This window comes from Carettochelys insculpta, chromosome 13, assembly GCF_033958435.1.
Source record: "Carettochelys insculpta isolate YL-2023 chromosome 13, ASM3395843v1, whole genome shotgun sequence".
NCBI lineage: Eukaryota > Metazoa > Chordata > Testudines > Carettochelyidae > Carettochelys > Carettochelys insculpta.
The window spans coordinates 38,963,627-38,986,860 of NC_134149.1; the positions used below are offsets into that span (position 1 = coordinate 38,963,627).

General features: G+C 46.2%; 1 protein-coding gene across 4 annotated transcripts in view; it reads left to right on the forward strand.

Moving 5' to 3' along the window:
• DIAPH2 (diaphanous related formin 2) overlaps window positions 1–23,234 on the forward strand; it is an 829,633-nt gene that overhangs the window by 267,812 nt on the left and 538,587 nt on the right. The gene's annotated exons all lie outside the window — the stretch shown is intronic.

Sequence of the window (23,234 nt, forward strand, 5' to 3'; positions counted from 1 at the left end):
CTGAACATTTGTATTTCAGTGTGTATACTTTATTCAGAAGAAAAATAATGAAATGGGGCTTATCGATAATTTTTTTTATAATAAAAGAAAATATTAGGAGTTAGCTAGTCTATAAATGACATAGTAACAGAGAGGTAGCGGTGTACTCCAACAAAACAAAACACTAGCAATAGTCTTTAAAATGCTACATTTCTGCTGTTCTGTGAATGACATGTCAGTGCAAGTCTTCGTAATTGCTCTTTGTCTTAGGAGAACCTTGTTGAGCTATGATAAGGATATTTATTGGTGTATATCAGAAAAAATATACTTGGAGTAGATATGTATTTCAGTGCTTACAAAAGGAGCTGCAATACAGAAAAGGTCACAAGTATTAGTGACAGGATTTATACATCTTTATATTTTCTTTGTCACTTCCGTGATATGTATAAACGGATAGTTTAAGCACCATAGCTTCATTAAGTGCAGCATCATTTTATGGTGGGAACATTTCAGTTCAATTTAATTTCAGTTAATTTCATATAAAAATAACATTGACAAAGCTGTTTTAACATAGGCCAAAGAAAACAAATTGTGTATATCAATTCAAGGAGGTACAATATTTCTTTATTGTGCAGTTATGTCCCTTGGAGCGGGCAGGAACCTTTTTAAAATTCCATGTGTATTCTCACCCAAAGGCCTTATCAATATGGTCATTGCAAGTCTTGCAACAGTCTGTTGTCCTGTATATGAACATACCTAGCTCTTATTGTCCCAATTAATATGAGGTAGATCTAGTTGTAAAGGACACAAATTATGTGAACTTGCTGTCTTCCAGACTGAATGGCAGAGCTGTTGAATTAGTTGGTAGCTTCTTTTTGCTACTGGCTGAGCTAGTAGTTGTATTTAGAAGAGAACTGTGTGTTTTGAGCCAGGGTCTCTGCTAAGCATATCTACTAGCTCAGCCGATAATAGCAAAGAGAACTTCAAACTAATTTCACTAGCTAATTTTCTTTGTCCTTACGTATCTTTGAAGAGGGGGATTTCTCCCAGCATGCCTTTCTCTGAACAGAGTTTGAGTACCATCTTCTATTTTGGGGAAGCTGTAGAGTCTGCAGGTAGGTAGAGCCTTGCAAATTTGTGTAAAATCACTTTTTCTCAATGGGTGTGCCATCCACAGATGCGGATGCTAATTTCCATGTCTCATTTTTGAGGATGTAGTTTTGGATTGAGAACCTTGCATATTTGTGGATATCCTTGAGTATTTGCATCCACAGATCATTTTTGCAAATGTGCAATTTTGTATCCTTTCAGATCTCTACATACAACTTGTCATCAGTATTCATTCCCTCACATTTGGAAAGTAAGCTTTGGATCAAAAGGGTTAGCACCTCCTTTTACAGTAGCTATAGGTTCTTCAGATAGTCACAGCTTATCCACTCACCACAGATAACATCTTGATTGCAGCTGGTTGACAGTTCAAATGTGCATAGGACTCTTACTTAAAACTCTGAAGTATCAATTAGTAAAGGAAACACTGGACTCACTTAGGCCCTCTAATAAGCAGTAACTTAAATCAGAGTGGTAGGAGTGTAAGTGTGAAAGCAACACTGTCCCTTAAGATCTAAATGAATATTAATCACAGGTGTGCTTTGTTTGCTATGATCCAGTGATAGTCTTGGGAACACGGACTCCCTGAAGATGAAATAAGTTAAGGGTTGGCATGTTCAATTTATTTGCTTCTGAATTTGAAACTGCAGGTGGCTCTCTTGCTCTTCCAGTTGGCTCAGATTGAATATTGTTGCATACATTTTCTTCTCGTCTGTGAGATATCTAGGAATTCCAACCAAAGGGTGCTGCTGCTTTGCAACATTAACCCCCCTGCTTTTCATATGAGTGCATTCTAGATGGACTACAGCATAGCCTAATTAGTTTTAGCATTTCCATGATTACCAGAAGTGAAAGGAGCCAAATGGTTAGACTTGTACCTTCAGTGTATTCAGGTGGAAATGGGTCGTCTTCCATAACAAGTCAGAGAAGCAACATGGAGGAAGATGGATTTGTATAAGAATCAAATCAACATGTCTTTGCTTTCCATCATATTTTTGGTGAGGCATAAGATGTTCAGCTGTGGGATGCCAGGCTCAGTTATGGCGACAGTTGCACACTGTGTAGTTAATCACTATCTTCTGCTTTGGTAATTATTATACGTTACTACTTTCTTAGGTCAGAAAATATAGACCACTTGCCGTTGGCAAGGGAATGCAAAACACATATATAGTTAAGAGAGTGACACTCAAAGGAGAATTGTTAAGCATACCAGTTTGTCTAATCAGACCTACAATCGGTGGTTTGAAATTGAATTCAAAACAAGATGTCATGTGTTCGCTTTAAGGTGTTCTGACATGTTTATCTAACTGCCAATGATAACCGTGGCAATTGATTAAAAGTACATTTCTATTTGTTCAGTGTTCCAAATTGGTGTAATTGTTATATTTTATATTAGTGGCTTTGAAACTGTGGGTTGGGACCTCAGAGTGTGTTGTTGTAACCCTATTTTAATGGTCCTGCAACGGCTGGCTTCTGTTTGTTGTGGCCCAGGGCAGTAAGCTCGAGCGCCATTGCCTGGGACTGAAGCCGAAGTCTAAGAGCATCCACCCTGAGTGGCAGGTCTCAGGTTAGAAGCCTGCTACTTGCAGAGGAAACCTTTAGGCTTGAGCTTTGGCTCCTACTGTCATGTTAGGACTCTGGCTTTTGCTTCGGCCCAACTTCTGGCGTTGTGTAGTAATTGTTGTTGTCTGAAGCGGTTCAGGCACAACAAATTGAGAACCTTTTGAGAACCTCCGATTTATATCGTTTCAACGTTTTTTAAGCAGAATATCTGTTTTCCATAGTAAACCACCTGCAAATGTGTTTTTCCTTGAATAATAGATTGAGCTAGAATGTCAGGGCTAATAAAGAGGCTGTTGAAGCAGTGCTCTTATATTGTGTTAAAAATGTAAGTACTAGCAAAAACAGTATCTGTAATCAAGAAAACACACTAACATTTTCATGAAGTAATGATTTAACCCTAAATACTGAGGCCTACTAGCCATGCTTTATACATACTCTTGTAATAGTTGTATAGAGTCACATGGATTCCAGATTGATTTTAAGAATGATAGATGTGGCATTGCTGCAGCTGGTCTATTGTTTAGGAGATTCACAGGGAAGACCTCCCAGGAGTTATTTGTATGTTACTTTTTGTGTACCTTTTTGTCTTGGAAGCCACAGTGCAAACAGTAGCTGTTCGATAGCACCTGCTTTTACTGAGGAAGCGTGTGAGCTTTTTATTTAGAGAGCATCAGTAGCCATTTCATTCATTGCTTGACAAAGGACTTATATACAGAGTAGCTTTCCAGCGATGCTGAAAAAAAGAAAAGCTTCCAACAAGCAGAGAGACTTGTAAACACTAAGCCATATGTTGCCCCTCTCCCCCCATTTTTCCTACAGTTACATCTGGACTTAGTTTTGAAAATAGAATAGATAGAACTTCTGAATACTAATCTATTATACAATATAGATTCATGAAAAATGCAGTGGGGCTTTTACAATTTTGAATAGGTACACTAAGCAAGATAGGGTACAATATCATATTTCAGATTGGCTTTACTAATGCCTACACTAATTATAATGGTATTATTTCTGAGTAAAAATAACTTATTTTCCATGCAATATTGCTCTCATATTACGTTGATCGTATTACCCATTCTATGACTATCCTTTTTTTTTCCCTAGCCAGTAAGCAATTTTGATTCTGTATCCATTGGAAAAGACAAAAATATGACAGAAGTGTCACTTCAGTAGAAATGTTATGGGAGGAAGACAGATTAATGCTTTTGTTACAATTAACTGGAAGTTCATATGAACAGGTTGTGCGTATGTGCTGTGTATATTGTAACTCTCTGTTCCTACACCAAGAGAATATGAAAAGTAAGAAGGACAATCCCCATGTTTAGAAAGCACATGCTTTTTTGTCTTTAATTCTGCTATTGGAAAACCTCATTTTATTTTTGTTTTCTTGCTACTTGTACATTTGCCTTCAAAGATAGTAAGAATCTGTACCTTGATACTGTCAAAGCCTACCAATTATATGCATGTTTAATTAGCCTTGATATAATGTGAATAAAGACCTTGCATTTCTTGAATAAGCTTTGATTTCATTTTAGTAACAGAAAATGTGTTTTCTTTCCTTTTATAGAACTAGCTCAATATGAGTGTGAAAATAAATCCTAGACATTAGTATTTAATTCTTTATCTAAAACACTTACCATGAGTTGACTATGTCTTCCTTAGTTCAAAAATGGAAAAGGGACTTGATTTACAGTATTTTAGCTCTGTAACCTGAGGATCTCGAAGCGCTTTTTACAATTAGTGCAGTGCTTCTCAACTAAGGGTACATATACTTCTTGGGGTACACAGAGGACTTATAAGGTGCTATGAACTCTGATATTCACTCTGTTTTACAACAGGGAAGCACTAGAACAGTTATTGCAAACTAAAATTTCTTCTTCGAGTGTCCCCGTGGGTGCTCCACAATAGGTGACGGCTTGGCCGGCGCCGCAGATCGGATCTTCCAAGCAGTTTCTGCCGGACCGCGCATGCGCTGGCGCGCGCCGCTCCCTGGCGCGCTCCTGGCCATGTGCGCGATCCGGTCCCCGCCAGTTCCTCTCAACCGCCGTCGGCTGCAGACGGAATCCGACTAGGCTAAAGCCACATAGTGTATTCAACGACTTTAATTGTTTTCTCTTTAAAGTTTTCAGTTATTTAGGCTACCATAAGTAGCCGGTTGTTATTTTGTGAAAAAAAAAACAAACAAACAACAAACAAGCTACAGAGGGACAGCTCAAGCCAGTCCCAGTAACAAGCGCCGGAGGCCGGGAGCTAGGGCCATCAGCCCTCCTGCTGAGGCAGGCCATCGGACGGGGAAACAGCACAAAGAGGGTGCTAAGTACCCATAAACAAACTCAAAGACTCACCAACAATGTCCTCCTCAGGCTTTAAAAAATGTGAGTCCTGCCGAGAGGTGATGCCAGTGTCCGATGGGCACAGTCTCTGCATAAGGTGCCTGGGGGAGTCCCATGTGGCACAAAAATGCGCCTTCTGTGCAAAATTAACAGCAAGAGCATGGAGAGACAGGGAGATGAGGATTAAACTGCTGCTTCTTGACAAGGCCCTCCAGCCAGACGTGCCGGAGCGGCCGCAGCAGGAGGGACCCTCCGGGGCCCTTAGAAGAAAAGCTGCCTCCCTCACTCCATCAGCGCAAAAACGGAGGAGAGTTTCTCCAACCCGATCCCTGCCGGCAGCAACGGTGAGCGGGACGGGAGGAGCAAGCAGCCCCCAGCCGCAGCAACAGCTGATCGGCGGCGGCACGGAGAGCCACGTGGAAGCGGCTCAGCCTCCGATGATCAGCCAGCCGCCCCGCACCGCAGGCAGGGCGGCGGCTAAGCAAGCGCCGGTACCGGCGGTGCAGAGCGCGCAGGCACGTAGCCTGCAGGCACAGAAGCACTCCGCACGTGCGGCACCGCCTTCGAGCGTGCCTAGCATGGTGCCGACGGGGCCGGGATCCCCCGCCCTTCAGGGGGTGGAGTTACCTCCCTTAGGGAGGGGAAAGGCTGCACACAAGAGGAGGCACTGCAGCCCCTCTCCAGACAGGGCTGTGGAGCTCTTTTCTCACAGCCCTCCACTCATGTTGCAGACTCCAACCAGAAGGCAGGGGTCCCCCCTAGCCTACCCGGAGCCCCCTTCTCCTTTCCTGCAATCAGCCTCCCCATGGCTGGCACCACCCTCACCCTTCCTGGGATTTGAAACGCTGGACTATTATGCAAAATCGCTCTCTCCAGTGTCTCGACGATCCCCCTCTCCCAGACACAGAGGGTACGTGCAAAGGGAATGGTCAAGGTCACCTTCCCAGGAACAGTGCCTATACTGCCATGGTCATCCCTACCACGCGGGGCATGGACACCATCGGCAATCTACCAGGGAAAGATCCCCACATACTACCTCGTACCCCCGAGGGCAATCGCGATCAGGGACAGAGACTCAAACGTCCCAGGGGGGACTGGCCGTAGACCCACGAGATTTTCCCTCGCATACCTCCAGCGAGAGGGCGCACCATCACCATCAAGAACCGGAAGGGTCCAAAGAAATGTACCCCAGCGGTTCCTCATTTTCCTCCCCGGATGAGGCCACGGCCTTAGGGGACGTCCATCCTAAGGATGATCTCAAACAGTTTCAGGAGCTGTTTAAGAGGGTAGCTTTCACGCAAGGCATCCAGACAGCACAAGTGCAAGAGAAACATCATAAGCTCCTTAAAAATTTGAGCTCCCCAGCCTCCTCCAGAGTAGCAATACCGCTTGATGAAGCGATCTTGGAGTCCGCCACTACCATATGGCAGACCCCTGCAACTATTCCGCCTGTTCAAAAGAGAGCGGATAAGAAATACTTCGTGCCGGCGAAGGGCATGGAGTTCTTGTTTAGCCACCCCCAGCCAAACTCCTTGGTGGTGGAGTCCTCGCAACAAAGACTAAAAACATCTCAATTTAAAACAGGGGGAACGGACAGAGATGCCAAGAAGCTAGAGCTGTTCGGCAGAAAGGTCTACTCCTCCTCCACCTTAACGTTGCGCATGGCAAATTACGCAGCGCACTTGGCGAACCATAATTTTGACAACTATGCCAGATTAACTTCCCTCATGGACTCGCTTCCAGAGGACAAAAAGCCGGTCCTCAAGGCCATAGTGCAAGAGGGCTACGCGGCTGCGAGGATGGAAGTTCAGATTGCTTTGGACGTTGCGGACACGGCAGCACGTTCCACAGCAACTGCAGTGGTGATGCGACGGGAGTCCTGGCTCCAGACCTCGGGTATACCGAGAGATCTGCAAGCGAAGATAGTCGACCTTCCCTTCGACTTGCAGAAGCTGTTTGCTGAATCAACTGACTCGGTCCTTCATTCCAGTAAAGATTCAAGAGCCATACTCAGGACCCTGGGGATTTACACCCCTCCATACTCAAAGAAAAGGTACTACCCACAGCAAAGGCAGTACCAGTACCAGCAACAGCGCCCCCAGTATCACAGGGGTTACGAGCAAGGGCGGCATCAGCAGCACCAGCAGTACAGAACCCCCAGGCGACGCTCACAACAGGGCCGTCCGTCCTCGGGGCGGGGCCAAAGGCCACAAGTTTGACATACAGATCCAGGGCTGCGCCATCACCACCATTGCACAAGATCATCCGAAACGGCTTTTTCACCATCGCCTCCGACCATTCTACAACCAGTGGCAAAGGATCACCACAGACAAATGGGTGCTGGAGATCATAGCCACGGGGTACGCCATCCCCTTCCAGTCGCTCCCACCGCCGCGACCCCCGCCCAAGCCCCACCCTCAGGAGGCCTCCCATGTAGCCAGGCTCAGGCAGGAGGTGGCCCACCTCGAGTTCTTAGGGGCGGTGGAGAAGGTGCCGGAGCAACTGCAAGGGAAAGGGTTCTACTCTCGGTATTTCCTGACGGAGAAAAAGACAGGAGGCTGGAGGCCCATCTTAGACCTTCGTGGCCTCAACAGGTATCTACGCAAGCAACGTTTTCGGATGATCACGGTTGCCTCCATCCTTACAGCACTGGACGATGGAGACTGGTTCGCAGCCCTCGATCTACAAGACGCGTACTTCCACATAACCATCCATCCGGCTCACCGGCGTTTTCTCCGGTTCATGGTGGGCAACGAACACTTCCAATACAAGGTCCTACCGTTTGGCCTTTCCTTGGCCCCCAGAGTCTTCACCAAGACCTTGGCAGTGGTGTCAGCCTACCTGCACAGACAGGGGGTGTTTATCTTCCCGTATCTGGACGACTGCCTGCTCAAAGGGACCTCGAAAAGGGAGGTCCTCCACATGATACGCGTCACAGCAAACACGTTCTCCTCACTTGGCCTGGTTATCAATCTGGCAAAATCAAAGATAGACCCCTCACAGGACATAGAGTTCATAGGGGCTCGCATAAACTCGGTCTCGGCGAGAGTATACCTACCAGAGGCTCGCTTTCGAGCCATCGGTTCCCTCGTGCAGGTCATCACCTTCAGCCCTACAGTGCTGGTCTTGACGTGCTTGCAGCTCCTGGGCCACATGGCAGCGGCGACGTTTGTGGTACAGAACGCCAGGTTGCACATGCGCAGCATGCAACACTGGCTGGCAAGTGTATACAAGCCGGCAGTACACACCGTTCACAGGGTGGTGTCGCCCTCACCTGGGGTGCGCGAATCCCTGCAATGGTGGGTAAACCCCGGGAACTTGCTAACAGGGGTACCCTTCCATCAGCCGCAAATATCGGTTTTCCTCACTACGGATGCCTCCCTCATAGGGTGGGGAGCGCACATGGGCGAAGAGGTGGCTCAAGGACTGTGGTCACCCACGGAACAGTCTCTACATATCAATGTTCTAGAGCTCAGAGCAGTGTTCAACGCCTGCAAACACTTTCGAGACCGTATATGAGGCAAAGTCGTCGGGATCAGTACGGACAATACCTCCACCATGTTTTACATAAACAGGCAAGGAGGAGCTCGATCCCGTACCTTATGCGCGGAAGCAATCCGCCTACGGAACTGGTGCATCGCCCACGATATAATCCTGAGAGCCTCATACTTGCCGGGCGCGCACAACGTGAAGGCAGACCAGTTGAGCAGGCGTTTTGCGCTCACCCACGAGTGGCAGATACGTCCTGATCTACTACGGCCGATTTTCCACGCATGGGGGTTTCCCCAAATAGATCTGTTTGCCACTCAGCACAACAAACAGTGCCCACGATTCTCCTCCAGAGCAGGGCTGGGCCGGGGGTCCCTGGGGGACGCGTTCGCGATCCTGTGGGGGGGCCCCCTGCTTTACGCGTTTCCCCCTGCAGTGCTGATCCACAAGGTTCTGCAAAAAGCCAGGAGAGAAAAGGCTCGGATGATCCTGATAGTCCCAACGTGGGATCGCCAGCAATGGTTCCCCCTACTCCTGCGCATGTCGGACCGCCCACCGATGCCTCTTCCGGTGGCGCCGGATCTGCTCACGCAAGCCCAGGGGTCCATAGTGCATCCGCACCCCCAAAGCCTGCGACTGCAAGCGTGGCTAATCCATGGCTCAGCTCCCTAGAGAGCACATGCACAGTGGAAGTACAGCAAGTCCTAGAAAGTAGCAGGAGGACTTCCACTAGGAAAACCTACAAACAAAAATGGACTCGCTTCATGGCTTGGTGTTCTACCAAGCAGCTGGGCCCCCTTTCAGTGCCTATACCTACAATTCTAGAGTATTTACTGGACCTCAAGAGAGCAGGACTCTCGCTATCCTCGTTAAAGGTCCACCTTGCCGCCATCTCGGCGTTCAGACATGAGGATGGGGGGCACACAGTGTTCGCCCACCCTATGGTTACCAGGTTCCTCAAAGGGTTGGTAAACCTCTACCCCCCTCGGAAAACGATTCCATCCTCGTGGAGCTTGGACCTGGTGCTTACCACACTCATGGGACCACCGTTCGAGCCCTTGGCCACGGTTCCGCTTCACCTCCTTACAATAAAGACGACCTTTCTTCTTGCAATTACGTCGGCTCGTCGGGTGAGCGAGCTTGCGGCAGTCATGGCAACGCCACCCTGCACTGTCTTTTCCAAGGAGGCGGTAACCATACGGCTGCATCCAGCCTTTGTTCCCAAAGTTTCTTCCGAGTTTCACATCAATGAACCTATTGTTCTACCCTCGTTTTATCCAAAGCCTCATACCTCCAGCGAAGAGGCGCGCCTACACCTCCTGGACGTGAGGAGGGCGCTAGCCTTCTACGTAGACAGGACCAAGTCCTTCCGGAAAACGGATAGACTCCTAGTCTCCCTCGCTCCCAAATCAAAAGGAGAAGGTCTCTCATCGCAGAGAATTTCAAAGCACATTGTATCCTGCATAAAAATGTGCTACGAGCTCTAAAAGACTCCTTTGTCGGCCACTCCCAGGGCTCATTCCACCAGGGCGGTGGCAGCATCAACAGCCTTTTTCAAGGGCGTTGCATTGAAAGACATTTGCAGAGCGGCGACCTGGTCATCCTACGACACCTTCGCCAAACATTACGCCCTTTACAGGGTATTCCAAGAGGATACCCGTCTCTCCGCAGCGGTCCTCTCGGGGACCAGCTGCACTTAATCCGATTACCCACCACCTATCTTGGGTTACTGCTGGGTAGTCACCTAATGTGGAGCACCCACGGGGACACTCGAAGAAGAAAGAGAAGTTACTCACCGTAGTAATGGTGGTTCTTCGAGATGTGTCCCCATGGGTGCTCCACTTCCCGCCCATCCTCCCCGCTTCGGATCTCTGTTAGTGTTTTGCAGGGGCACCCGAGGCGGTTGGTCGAGGAACTGGCGGGGACCGGATCGCGCACATGGCCAGGAGCGCGCCAGGGAGCGGCGCGCGCCGGTGCATGCGCTGTCCGGCAGAAACTGCTTGGAAGATCCGATCTGCGGCGCCGGCCAAGCCGTCACCTATTGTGGAGCACCCACGGGGACACATCTCGAAGAACCACCGTTACTACGGTGAGTAACTTCTCTTTCTGTAGACAATGCAGACAGTGTCATAGTTACACTGAATTGTAAGCATATTTATATTCTAACCGATTTATAAGTCTATGCTAAAAATGAAAGTAAGCAAATTTGCTGCAATTGTGTGCTGTGACATTTCTGTTTTTTTTGTGTCTGAAAGCGAGTAGTTAAGTGAGGTGAAACATGGGGAACATATTGTCTGCCTATTAAAAATGTATAGAACAAACTACGGTTTAAGAGGTTGGAATTGCTGCGCAAACCGGTGGTTTCTCCCCGCCCAGTGGCCAAAATCATGTGGGTGAACCGGGCGCTGGGACCCTCGGTTCTCTGAGTAGGCCAGACGCACCCACCCCGCCAAGCAGGAGAGAGCGCGGCCATTAATGGGAGCAATGCAAACGCACATAAGATCCACCCTACCCCCCTAGCAGGCAGCAACTGAAACAGGAAGTGAGGCTTAGGCACAGATTGAAATGTGCAACTAGTGAACTATTTATTAACAAGAACAGCAGCAGGCGAAGATACAACAAGTGAAGAATATACACATGAACCAACTCATAATAGTTTCCTATAAAGAATAACCCTTAACTATACTTAACTATGCTCAACTAAACACTTACCGTTATTACTACACGATCCATGAGGAACACCTGTGCAATACACTTCTGCAATTAACTTTATTGCTCCAGAAAGCAAGAAACCAAGTTATTAGATTAGGGTAAGGAAAAAGGGTAAGAGGATCTGGGCTGGGGCGCTGCTCCCAGCCCAGGTGGTTGGTGGTAGAGACTGCCGGGGATGCTAACTGTGTCAACCTCTTTCAAAACCCCAACCTTTTCCTGGGGATCTTATGACCCACACCAGGATAAATGCAGAAAGAGGGGAATAAAATGGTTAGAGGGAATAAGGTGGCTCTGCTTCCACCATTTAAAGTATGCCTTATGGCATTGTCATACGGCAATAAGTCAAGTGTTTGTTACCCTGCCAACATATGGCATTAAGACAGGGTATTACTTTGATAACTTTAACTAACTAAGACCACTACTATTAAAACGACTACAAAACTAATTAATATATAATAAGCTAATAATCAACTGGTATTATTAATCAAGTGCACCTCTAGTTGGCAATATATGGGCTTTTAGGCCCGGCCCAAAGGAGTCGGGCCCCCAGGCTCTGCTCTCCCCCTGCCGGAAGACGGCACGGCGATGGGAGCAACCCTTCACCCCCCTTTTAGGGGTCCCGGTGCCCAAAGTAGTTGAAGGCTTTGCATGTGAAATGTCAGTTTCTGGTAAAAGACTCTGGGCTGAGCCTCGGATCAAGTGAATGTTTATGTGTCTCGACGTTGAGGTTTGTCCAGTCTGGTTGAGTTGTCTCGTCAGGTGAGTGGTCTCTAATAGCGAGTGACATGGGCTGTGGTATGGCAGGAACAGCGGTGGCGATGACGTGGCGCTGGCAGGCTCCTGGTTTCCCTGCCGGGTATGCAGTACCCCCGGCTGGAGCCACGGGCCAGTTTGCCACCCGATGGGTATGCTGAGGAGCCCACTTGCCGCTCCCTCGCTGCTTGTGAGCGCTGGGGCTGTGATGGCAGCGATGTGCAAGCTTGCACTTTTCAGCCCTACAGCGGTGAGGTGCTGCTATCGAGCGGTGGCAACGCCAGTGTTGCCGGTGCCAGAGTGATTTCAGCTTCGCCTAGCTGGGCTGGCCTGAGGATCAGCGGACGTTGTGTTATTACAGCCAACGCTCTCCTATACAGGCTAGCAGCGTTCTCAGCCACGTTGCCAAGGGCCCCCAAATGAGCTGGGGCTCTAGCTTTTATAGAACTAGTTCATAAATAATTCATGACTTGATTAACATATTCATAAGGTCCAAAATTCTACACACCTGGTTTTCAAACAGGTCCTCGGTGGCTTGGAAGGTGCTAGAAAGCTTTCCCTCCAGCCAATCAGAGGTCCATGATTCAAACCTGTACTATGAGTTCAGGTTACCGGGGAAACCAGCTGACCTAGAGTGACTGTTTGGCGGGGGGGGGCTGCTAAATGGCAGCCTATGAGACTTTAGATTTTCTGTGTACCTGCATTGATTTTTACACAGCCAGAGGCTTGTTTCCCCTGACACATGGGGACAATAATGCCCTAGGGATAAAAATCCCTGACAGGAATGGAATACTGATGTGGACCTCTAGATAGTCTACAGGTATGCTACTTTTCCTGCTGCCGTGTGTACGTAACCTAATATGTTGATCTACAGCTACAGTAGGCTAGGGCGGTGAAGTACTGTTCCAGCAGCAATTCCCAGAGCAGCTCTAGTATTATCTGCTCTAGATGTCTAAAGTATCCTGTTTATGCTTTGCCACTGAAACTTGCTCAGAATCTCTGCTATGTGGACTGGGAACTAGTCTGTGGCTATCCCTGAGCCTAAAGGATCCCTGTCATTGTTTGTGCCTATCCCCTCTGCCCTCCCAGCTCTCATATGTAATTTGCTGGTTTTTCACTTATAGTATTACTGTTAAAAATATCTAGTATATTCAACCCTTGTAGAGGTTATATGTGCAGCTCTGTAAGCAATATACACTTCATACTGCAGACATTTTGTGTAATTTTTTACATAACTTATTTTTAGCCTGTACTGGATTACATAATTAGAGCTAACATTAGTGGTGCAGATTTATATAAATATCCTTTGGGTGCTTAACTATTGTACTGGGCATTTCCTTTTACTTCCCATTTGTTCTTCCCTATGATGAGTTATGACTTTGAAGATGCTTTGAAGACTGGACACTCTTTGATGCAAACTGTGGTTTGCCCTTCAAGTTAATAAATTTATAGCTTTAATGTGACTTCTCTTGTTAGTGGAAGGTGTGATCATATAACTTGAATTCTGTTTAAATAGTGATTGATGTGTATTTGATCAGGGAATGATTTGCTTTGGCCTATGCACATGGTTACATTGGCTCCAGTTCAATAAAATTTCTTAAGCATGTGCTTACCTTTAAGCATGTGAGTAATCCCAGTGAAGTCAACATTAACTTCAATTTTTTTAGGGAACCAGGAATTCTGTTCAGTGGTTTGCCCTCAGAAGTCTAATATGGGAAGTTAAATATTCTTTCCCACTAGTTCTGTCTCTGATCAGGATTGATGCTAGTCATTCATATAAATTGTTTCGTGAGGCTTAGTTTTAAGAAGCGAAGAGTTCGTGCTTAATACAAGTGCAGTAAACACTAGATTTAGCAGACTAATAGCAGGAAGGGGTGTCTGTTAATGCCGAAGGTCTGTTATATTTATATATAATGGAGATACTCATCTCCTGGAACTGGAAGGGTCCTCGGGGTGTGATCTAGTCCAGTCTCCTGCCCTCTTGGCAGGACCAAGCACCATCCCTGACATCTATTTGCCTCAATCCCTAAATGGCCTCCTCAAGGATTGAGCTCACAACCCTGGTTTTAGCAGCCCAATGCTCAAACCACTGAGCTATCCAGTTATACTGTATGATGATGCACTGACCTTCCCAGACATTACTCTCTCCTGTCCTCTGTGCCCCCCCCGCCCTCCTGTCCCATTCTTGCCCTCACACCTCCATCTCCCTCTCCCAATTACCAGGGAGCTGAATGCCAGCCTGGCTCCTTCCACCTCTTGCAACTCGCAGTGCTGCAGATCCTTGAGCCACCCATGCGAAAGGAGAGCCTGGCCTCTGCCAGCGGGCAGAAGCCTCCAACACCATGGCTGCTGCTCAGCGCAATTGCAGGCAGTGGTGGCCAGGCACTGATGTGCTCCACATACCTGGGGCTGGAGGAGGAGAGCTTCTGCATCCTGCTGCAGCCCCCCACCGCTGCCTCTGGCCCCTGTGGCTCCAGCCCCGGCCACTCCAGCAGCTTCTCCAGCCCCAGTGGTGGCTGTGGTGAGTCTCCAGAATTTATTTGAGGTTGGTGGGTGCCAATAACTAACCTGTGAATAGACAGAGATCTGTGGAAACCTGGAACTCGGTAGTTGTGTTCCCAGAGGCTGATGAAGTCTGGAAGTTGACACAGAGCAGGCAGAGACAAGAACACCTCACAACAAGCATAGGTGGGAGTGAGGGCCATTGCTACCTTAAGTACCCATGGGAAGCATCTGGGCGATCAGTTACCATCTTGGTAGAATGTGATATATTAGGAACTCTTTAAGATGTATAGCTTTTGGAACGCTAATCAAAGATAAGAATATTTCATGGAAGATGGTGTGGCTTAACTTTGTGTTTAGATTTGTTGTGATCTGGGCTTAAGGTCTTTTCTGCTTGAGTTATGTTAGCTTTTTGCTTCCTGAGTTTGTAAGATCTCTTCAGGTAGTTCACCAGAACTCATTTTACATTCAGTTCACAATTGCAAAACATCTTCCTTGTGATTCAGAATTCACTGCTGGTGCCATACTGCACTGAACACCATGTGACTTATTTTAATTCTTATTTTAATTTGTCTTTTTCTGTGGATTACCAATGCAGGTTACTCTTGTGCAACGTGACAAATTCCCAAGCAACCCCTCATGGGTCCTGTGCTTTGGGGCTCGCTGTGCCCCTTTTTGCTCCACCTCCATGGCGGGGCACAGCCTACTGAGCCATACTCATCACAGGTGCAGTCATAAATGGGGGAAGTCCCCAGTCGATGTTGAGGCTCCCCCTGTTCCTTCCAAGCTGTCTTGGGGAGTGTGGGGCAGTCTGGCGGGAACTGGGTCATCTCCCACTTGATCTGGGTTCTGGCCCAGAGATCCTGGGCAGCTGCTGCTGGAGGGGCCATCTCCCTCAGCTGAAAGGGGAACAGCTTCCTCCCTGGGCCATTTTCCCAGACTCTTACCTTTCCTCCTTTCTGGTCTACCCCCTTTCTCGTTCCCCCTACTTGCCCAAGGGATCCACAGGCCTTGATTGGCTGCAGGTGCTTAATTAGCCCCACGTGTTGGTTTGACCTGGTGCTGCAGGCTGGTCCTTGCTGGGCCTTAGTTCCTAGGGAACATAAAAGAAGAGACCCAACTGCCCACATATGTGCCCTCCACTAGGCTACTATAACCTTCTGTGGGCTGTCACAGCGTTTTCAAAAGTATTGTTGGAAAGGGTGAAAACTTGCTTGCGTCTAACTTTTTCTCTGGTTATAGTCATAGTTCCCTGTAATTTTTTCAATCCATGGGTGGAATAAATTTTGTTCTGTGCACCAAGGCACCCACAAGTGTGCACCACCAATAGGAGCACATGCTGCCAGTGGTTGTGGGCACTCTGTTTAATGAGCTCAATGGCACCTTGAATCTCTCCTGGGCTGTGACACAAGCACTAAGCTTTACAGGGAACTCTGGCTGTGTTGCATCTGCAGATCCATTCTGACTGTTTTCTTCTCTTTTTTTCAGAGCTCAGTGTGTTTAAAGTTAGTGACATCAAGCTACTTGTCTGTATGCTATCATGGCATGGTTACTGCTTGTACTGCAAATGATTTGGTTTGGTTTGCCTTTTTTTTTTTTTTTTTTTTTGGTGGCATAACATGAATAAATAAGTAATTTTGGAGAATTATTACACTGGGGACGGGGATTCTAAAGCAACTGACAAGTAGCCCCTTCCCCTCTGATGGTGAGAAGGGAATGTAAGATGTGCTGGACCTGAGAATTGAGGTAAGTGGTGATGGAGCATGATGGAGAAACTGAGCTATCCGCCTCAGCACTTGTATATGTTTGCTCAAAACTTTCAGGACTTGACTGTGATTGTGGGCAATAATTAGGTGTGAAACACATACACACAAATTTTGAAATGTAGCTGCACTAATATAGTTGACATTACAACAATTATTATTACGGCCATTATTTCCCCATGTCATTTATGTTGTATTAACTTGTAGTATCTTATATTAACCTTTAGGGGCACAGCTGTACCACATTTGAGAGCTTTTCCAAAAGAGATTAGTGCACAGAACTAAATCCTTTTTGTGCCTTAATACTTTAGATGTCCACATTCCAAATAGTAACTTCATGCAGGGATATTATGAGGTGAAGCACTAATATCCATTCCTTGGGAGTGCCAGAAACAAAATTGGGAGGCAGAAGGCAAGAGCCCTGGGTTGCCTCAGAATTGTCTTCGTACAGCTTGGGAGGGGAGAGAACATCTGCTTATTCAACTGCTTTCCTCCCTTACTGTCCTCAGTTAGACCAAAATTAACAATGACACCAACAATACTAATCTTTTCAAATAACTTAAAGGAGCCTGATTCCCCCCCCTCCGCCCCCCAGATAGTGCTGAAGGGTCACCTTCTGGGAATCAAATGCCTTAGCCTTTGTTTTAAGGGGTGAACCCAAAACCACTTCTGAAAATCTTGACCTAGGTAAGCAGCCTTCCACCCATACATACATTAGACCCTCCCCACCCCGCGTTATGTAAAGATTGCCTTCCTGGGCAACCTCATGTAATTCAAATTTCATGTAAGTTGATAGGAGCTGGGAACTAGGCGGCAGCCTGACTCTCAGCTCCCTCTCGCTTGCGGGAGCTGGGAAACTGACCAGTGCTCCTGAGCTGGTCCGTTTTCTGGCTCCCAGAATGACAGGCAGCCAAGAGTCTGGCTCTGGGCTGCCCGCTACTCACAGGAGTGGGGAAGCTGCTCCTGTCAGGCCAGCCGCCTGCCTCTCACTACCCCTCACAGGAGCATCAGGCTCTTGGCTGCCACCCCTGATGGGAGCCGGGAAACTCACCAGTGCAACAGCTGGTCAATTCCCCACACCTCTGAGTGGTGGGGAGTTGGCACCTGGCAGCCTGGAGCGAGGCACCAGCTCTCTGCCACTCAGTCACATTAACCCAAGATATGTGCAAATGTCTCAGGGTTCTACTGTATACATGTTTATCCAACTGTGATAAGCTAGACCTCCTGAAGTTCCACCTGAGGTGTTGAAGGTACCACCTTTCCTTCGAGCTTGGACCTTGTTTACCCTGTATTACTCTGCCAGTCTCTTAAGCTTCCTTGGGCAAATGCAGAAGAAGGGCCATATCGAGCTGCAGAACGATACAGACGCTGAGATCAGCTGTGGCAAGACTCTGCACCCAGAATCCAAAAGCATTTAAGCAGCCCCTTGCCCCCATGAAACCAACTGTAAACCAGTGCCCTACAGCACACATTTTCACTTTAATTGCAAGGTGTTTAAGTACAGTGGCTTTTCAAGTGCACATCTTACTATCTGTCCTTCAATTAGTGTCCTTGGTTAAATATCTATGTGAATGTATATATCTGTCTTTCTGTATATAGTTTGCTATAGCTATCTAGCTAACTAGCAACTGAGGGAACAAAGGGGAGACGTTCAAATTTGGGATTGCTAACGATAGAGTAAGAGGAAGATGAGTAGAGGCAGCGTTTAAATAACTTGAGTGTCTTAACTGAATTTGCATACTTTGAAATGTCTGAGTTTGTGTGTTAACAGTAAATATCTCTGAATTCCTCTGCTTTCCTTTTCTTAAAAACCTAATTTTTTTTCAGAATGATTGATACATGTTTTTGACCTTAATTTAAATGTGAGGATCTTTAAGAGAATTTAAGACGGTTAGTCTGAGAGCTTTGCTGAGCTTGTTTTGGAAATTGGGATTTTCTTTTCTTTTGCTTGGATGTTAGACAAGGTGTCTTCATAGTAAGTACTTTATCCAGAATCTCTCAGAGTATTTTCTGTTACAATAAAATGGCTTGTACAAAACAAAGTTGGTGCAACAGTGGTCAGGCCAGAGTAGAGAGACTTTTAAAATTAGCACCAGGGCCAGTAAAATGTTTTTTTGGAAGTTGATTAATGCCTAACTGAGCTGTTCTGGTACTATAGTGAAAATTCAGGGAAACATGTAGAGAATTATTTAAAATTATCAAAAGTTTCATTGAATTAATATTTCAATTAAAAGTTTCTGATTTACGAACTCTGCTGTACGGAAGAAGATTTTTAACAATGGGTATTAGCCTCGCGTTAAAAGAACATAGAAAAGTCAAATCAATCTGGGATTTCGAGTCCTGCATAACATCTTCCCTTGGAATGTGGGACATGGATCTGAAACAAAACTCAAAGTCTTTATCCTCCATCAGTGTTGCAGGCTGGTTTCGCACAAAGAGTTAGGCAAACACCAGAATGAAACCATAGGCATGTCCTGATTTGAAGAAGAAAAAAAAAATCCCATACCTAAGACCTCTGGACCTCTGTTTCTTTAAGATAACTATGTTCTATTGCTTTGAAGGAGTAAATTCTGAATGCTTCTGTTTCAGAAAGAGGCATGTTATAGTTGCTGCAGAACAGCCTCTATTACTTAATTGAAAAGTCAGAATCTTAGAGAGAGAAGGGTAGTAAGTCTTGGCTGTAGAGCAATCTAAGAAGTTTTGGTTTAACCATGAGCACTGTATTTTTGAGACATGGTGTGTCTCAAAGGTCCCCATTAAAAAGAATAAGGATTGCTACTTCTCAGAACTTGTCAGATACAGTGTATATTATGTGCATGTACAATTGAGGCACTGAGGACACTACCTTTGTGATAACCTTGTTTATACACTTACAGAGCACATCAGCTGTTGTGTGCATTATTTCTACACGCTGCCAGAGCTTTCCTTGTAAAGATTTTGTATGAAATACACACGAGAAAGAAAGCAGAGGCCTCATATTCTAAAATCTCTCATTCAGTCACAGTGATACAGTGCTCAAATGAACTAAAGCAGATTTAATGAGCAATTTGAGGACAGAGACACATGTATTGGACACACTAGGGAAAGACGTTATGTGTACAGGGACTAATTAGCATGAAATATGAATACATTCATGTAAGTAGTCTTGATCTATGGGACTCTTTTTATATTACAGAGAATGATTTTTGCATGAGTTTAAAGAAGAGAATTCAGAAGTAGGAATGTACAAAGAATTTTGAAATAGCATTTGAACTTTTTGATTCCAGGACGTCTAAATTCCTGGAGCAAGAAGTGTTCATTCTGAGCAGTCAAGAAGATCCAATAAAAAGGTCTCTTTCTGTAATGCCAAAATAAGAAAGCATTGAAACGTAGAGTTCTTTACTGTAATCTGTAAATTTAAAAAACATGAATGACTTCCAAATATAATATACACTGAGATTCTTTTAGCATGCATTGAAATACGACTTAGGGATGTAAACCCCGATTGAATTGGTTAACCAGTTAAATGTTGTGTAACCAATTAAACCAGGAGTGGCAGGGGGCGGGTGGAGGGGATTACTCAAGCCCCTGTGGTTAACTGTAACTGGTACGCCTCATCTATTTACAGCAGGGCTATCCAACCTTTTTTCAACGGGGGCCACAAGGCAATTTTTTGTGTGTACTGGGTGCTGAACCCGGAATAGCTCCAAACCACACCCCCCCCCAATCCCCAGGCTTAAATCCTTTGCAGCCCGAAACTGCCCCCCCCCCGCCCCAGTGTAAACCTGTTGCAGCCCAACCCCCCTCAACCTTACTCCTCCCCCAGCCTTAGACTCAATCCCTTCATGCACCCCTCTAGTCCAGCTTCTCTGTGTGTCAGTCTCAACACCCCCACTACTCTGTAGCTCAGCCTTTCCATCTGTCCCAACAACTCCACATCCAGCCCACCCCAGCCAGTCTGTTCATCCATCCCTTCCAGTGCCCCACTGTCCCAACACCCTCCCACTGCCTCTCCAGCCCAGCCAGTCTGTCTGTCATCTGTTAGTCTGTCCGTGCGCTGCTACCATACAGTGGCATACCACTGTATGCCACTCATCTTGGTGAGCAGGGCACAGAGCTCCTGCGGCACTGCCTTGGGGTAGGGTGGAGCCTGGCCCTCAGCAGCTCCTTGGTGATGCTGGTCTGCCTGTAGTAGGCAGCCTGTGCGATGCTGTTTGGCAGTGCACTCAGTGGCTTCACGCCCTCGGCAGGGCTGCTTCACTGCCATGCTGCCCAGGGAGTGAGCGAAGGAGTGCCTGCCAGAACTACGCATTATAGGTGCCATGTGGGGACAAACCCCTGTGAGGGACAGAGCCTGCATTCTCCAGAGTGACCCTGCTGCCCCTCCCCCATGTACACTGTGGTAGGGTGCTGGGAGCTGCCCCTGCTGCGCTACATGGGAGCTAGAGAAGGGAGTGGCAATGGGAGCCACAAGTGGCTCTTTAAAGAGCCATGTGAGGTTTGGAGCCACCCAGCCCTGTTTTTAAAAATGTCACCACTGCTGGCTCAGCAGGCCAGATAAAAAAGCTCTGCAGTCTGGATTCTTGCCTGCCGGTCACATGTTGCACACGCCTGGTTTAGGGCAAGGATTACTGGTTAACCATTTACATTTCTAGTGTGGGTCTGTCTTTTACATCATCAAACCTGCGTTAGTATTTCATGCTAAATGAACTAAAAACACTTCCGCAGATATATTTTCATGCTTCTGTGTGTATGTGTCATTTGTGAAGTCCACTGTAGACAAGCATATGATAGGATATCTTGAATAATAGAATCTATCAGGGCTTTGAATGTGCCCTGACACCTCTATACTCTAATGCAAGAGCATAACGTACAGTATGACAAAGCACCATAACAAAGCCTAGTTTGCATCTGATCAGCCACTCTGAGTTTCAAGCTCATCTGTGCAATTAGCTTGAAGAACTTTTTTGTTCTTCACTCTCCATATTAGTTATATGCTTTAAATTCACTAACTGTGCACCCCAGAAGAAAAGCAAAAAATCCTCACCTGGTAATGTGTGTCGCAACTGAGTCCCAAATTCAGGGGGACACTGTTGAGAAATAGAGCAGATCAACACAAGACATTCCTCCATAAAAATATAATAGGCCCACAACAACACTGAATTTGTGTTAACCACACTGGATATCAGTAAGTCAGAAAAAATAGTTTCTTTTCTGCATTTTAGTCCTTCTATCCCCCCCGCGCCCAATACACTGAGTTTAAAGGAGAGTGGGTTTTTCAAAGATGTTAGAAACTTTTGATTAAATCTGAAAGGAGTAGCTGCACACCCAAATTAATATGTCATTTGGATTTCATCCAATAATCACACTATTCCCAATCTTTTAGTATCTAAAATCTATTCAAAATTTTACTTAAAAAAAAAAAAAAAAAGAAAAGTAAAGATGAATGTTGAAATTAAAGGAATCAATATACACACTGGTGGCAAAGTTCTTGGTTCAGGCTCATATCTGCAGTGAAATAAATTGTTGCCTAAAGCAAATCTGTGGTTGCTTCCAAATCATTGGAAAGTCCTCAACAACATGGTGAGAGTGGTCATGTTAGTATAAGATAATGTACTAGATGTATGAGCAGAAAAGGCTGGGGCTGGCTACTCTCATGTGGAGGTAAATCTGTTGTTTCAAACAAAGTTCTCAACGCAACTAGTGGAAGGTCACAGGTAAAAATGGAACTTGGGGTCGCATGGACATGTAACATGTTCATGCATGATTTCACTTAGTCAAAGTGGAGGAAGCAATTATCAAAAGGGAAGACTGACAGGAAAGTCCATTCACTGTAGGTAGATGTCTTCTGTTCTGAGTTGTGTGCTTTAGATGGGTCATTTAATTTGAATCATCCCTTCAAGATGTGTTGAATAAATATCTTGTGGGCGCTACCCAGGAGTGAATGTTAGATATTCAGATTTGGCATGACTGTAAATACAAAAATGACACATGCGTACTAATACCATATTCATATTCAGCATTTTTTTCCTATTTAACAGTGTACTTGACACACTTTGAATAACATTTGTTGTAATTTCATATCGGTGGCAACAATATCTTATATAATGGTAGTCCATCAATCCGATGATGACAAATCTGTACAGATCATCTGTTGTTGGTCTCATGGTGTGCCCTCTGGTGACTGTATAAGCCAATTCTAGAGGCGCACATTTTGCCGCAGATGGTGCATGGGAAGTTTGCAATCTGTGGGTTGTGCATTGCTGATGCTCTGTGATGTCATTCGCGTGCCTCTTGTAGACGCCGGCAGTAGTCTTCCTCAAAGGCAATGCAGGTATTTCTGACTGTTGCACGCCACTGTGCTCTGTCACTGGCGGTGTCCTCAGGGTCCCTCGGTTTGATACTACCGTACTGCAGATTGGCTTTGATGGTATCCTTGTAGCGTTTCCGTGGGCGACCTATACGCCAGATGCCCTGGGAGAGTTCACCATACAGAAGCTGGCGAGGGATTCTGTTGGCATCCGTGCGGCTGACGTGACTGGTCCAACGTAGTTGTGACTTCATAATCATCATTTCGATGCTTGTCATCTGGTCTCTCTCGAGGACCTCAAGATTGTGCACTTTGTCTTGCCAGCGGATCTTCATGATGTTACGGAGGCAGCGCATGTGGAATGCTTCGAGTTGCTTGATGTGATGCCTATATAGTGTCCATGTTTCGCACCCGTACAAAAGAGATGAGAGAACAATAGCTCTGTACACAAGCAGTTTTGTTGACATCCGGATGTTATGGTGGTTTAGAACTTTGACATGAAGACAGCCAAGTACCTGGCTCGCTTTGGATATTCACGTGTTGATCTTCTTATCCAGTGATCCATCACTGGATATGACACTACCCAGGTATTTAAAGTTCTCCACTACTTTAAGCTGAGCACTGTCAATGGACATACTTGGGACAGGAGCATTTGATCCAGGTTCAGGTTGATGGAGAACTTCTGTCTTTCCGAGGCTGATAGATAGTCTGAAAAGTTGCGAGGCCTCAGAAAACTTGTTGACA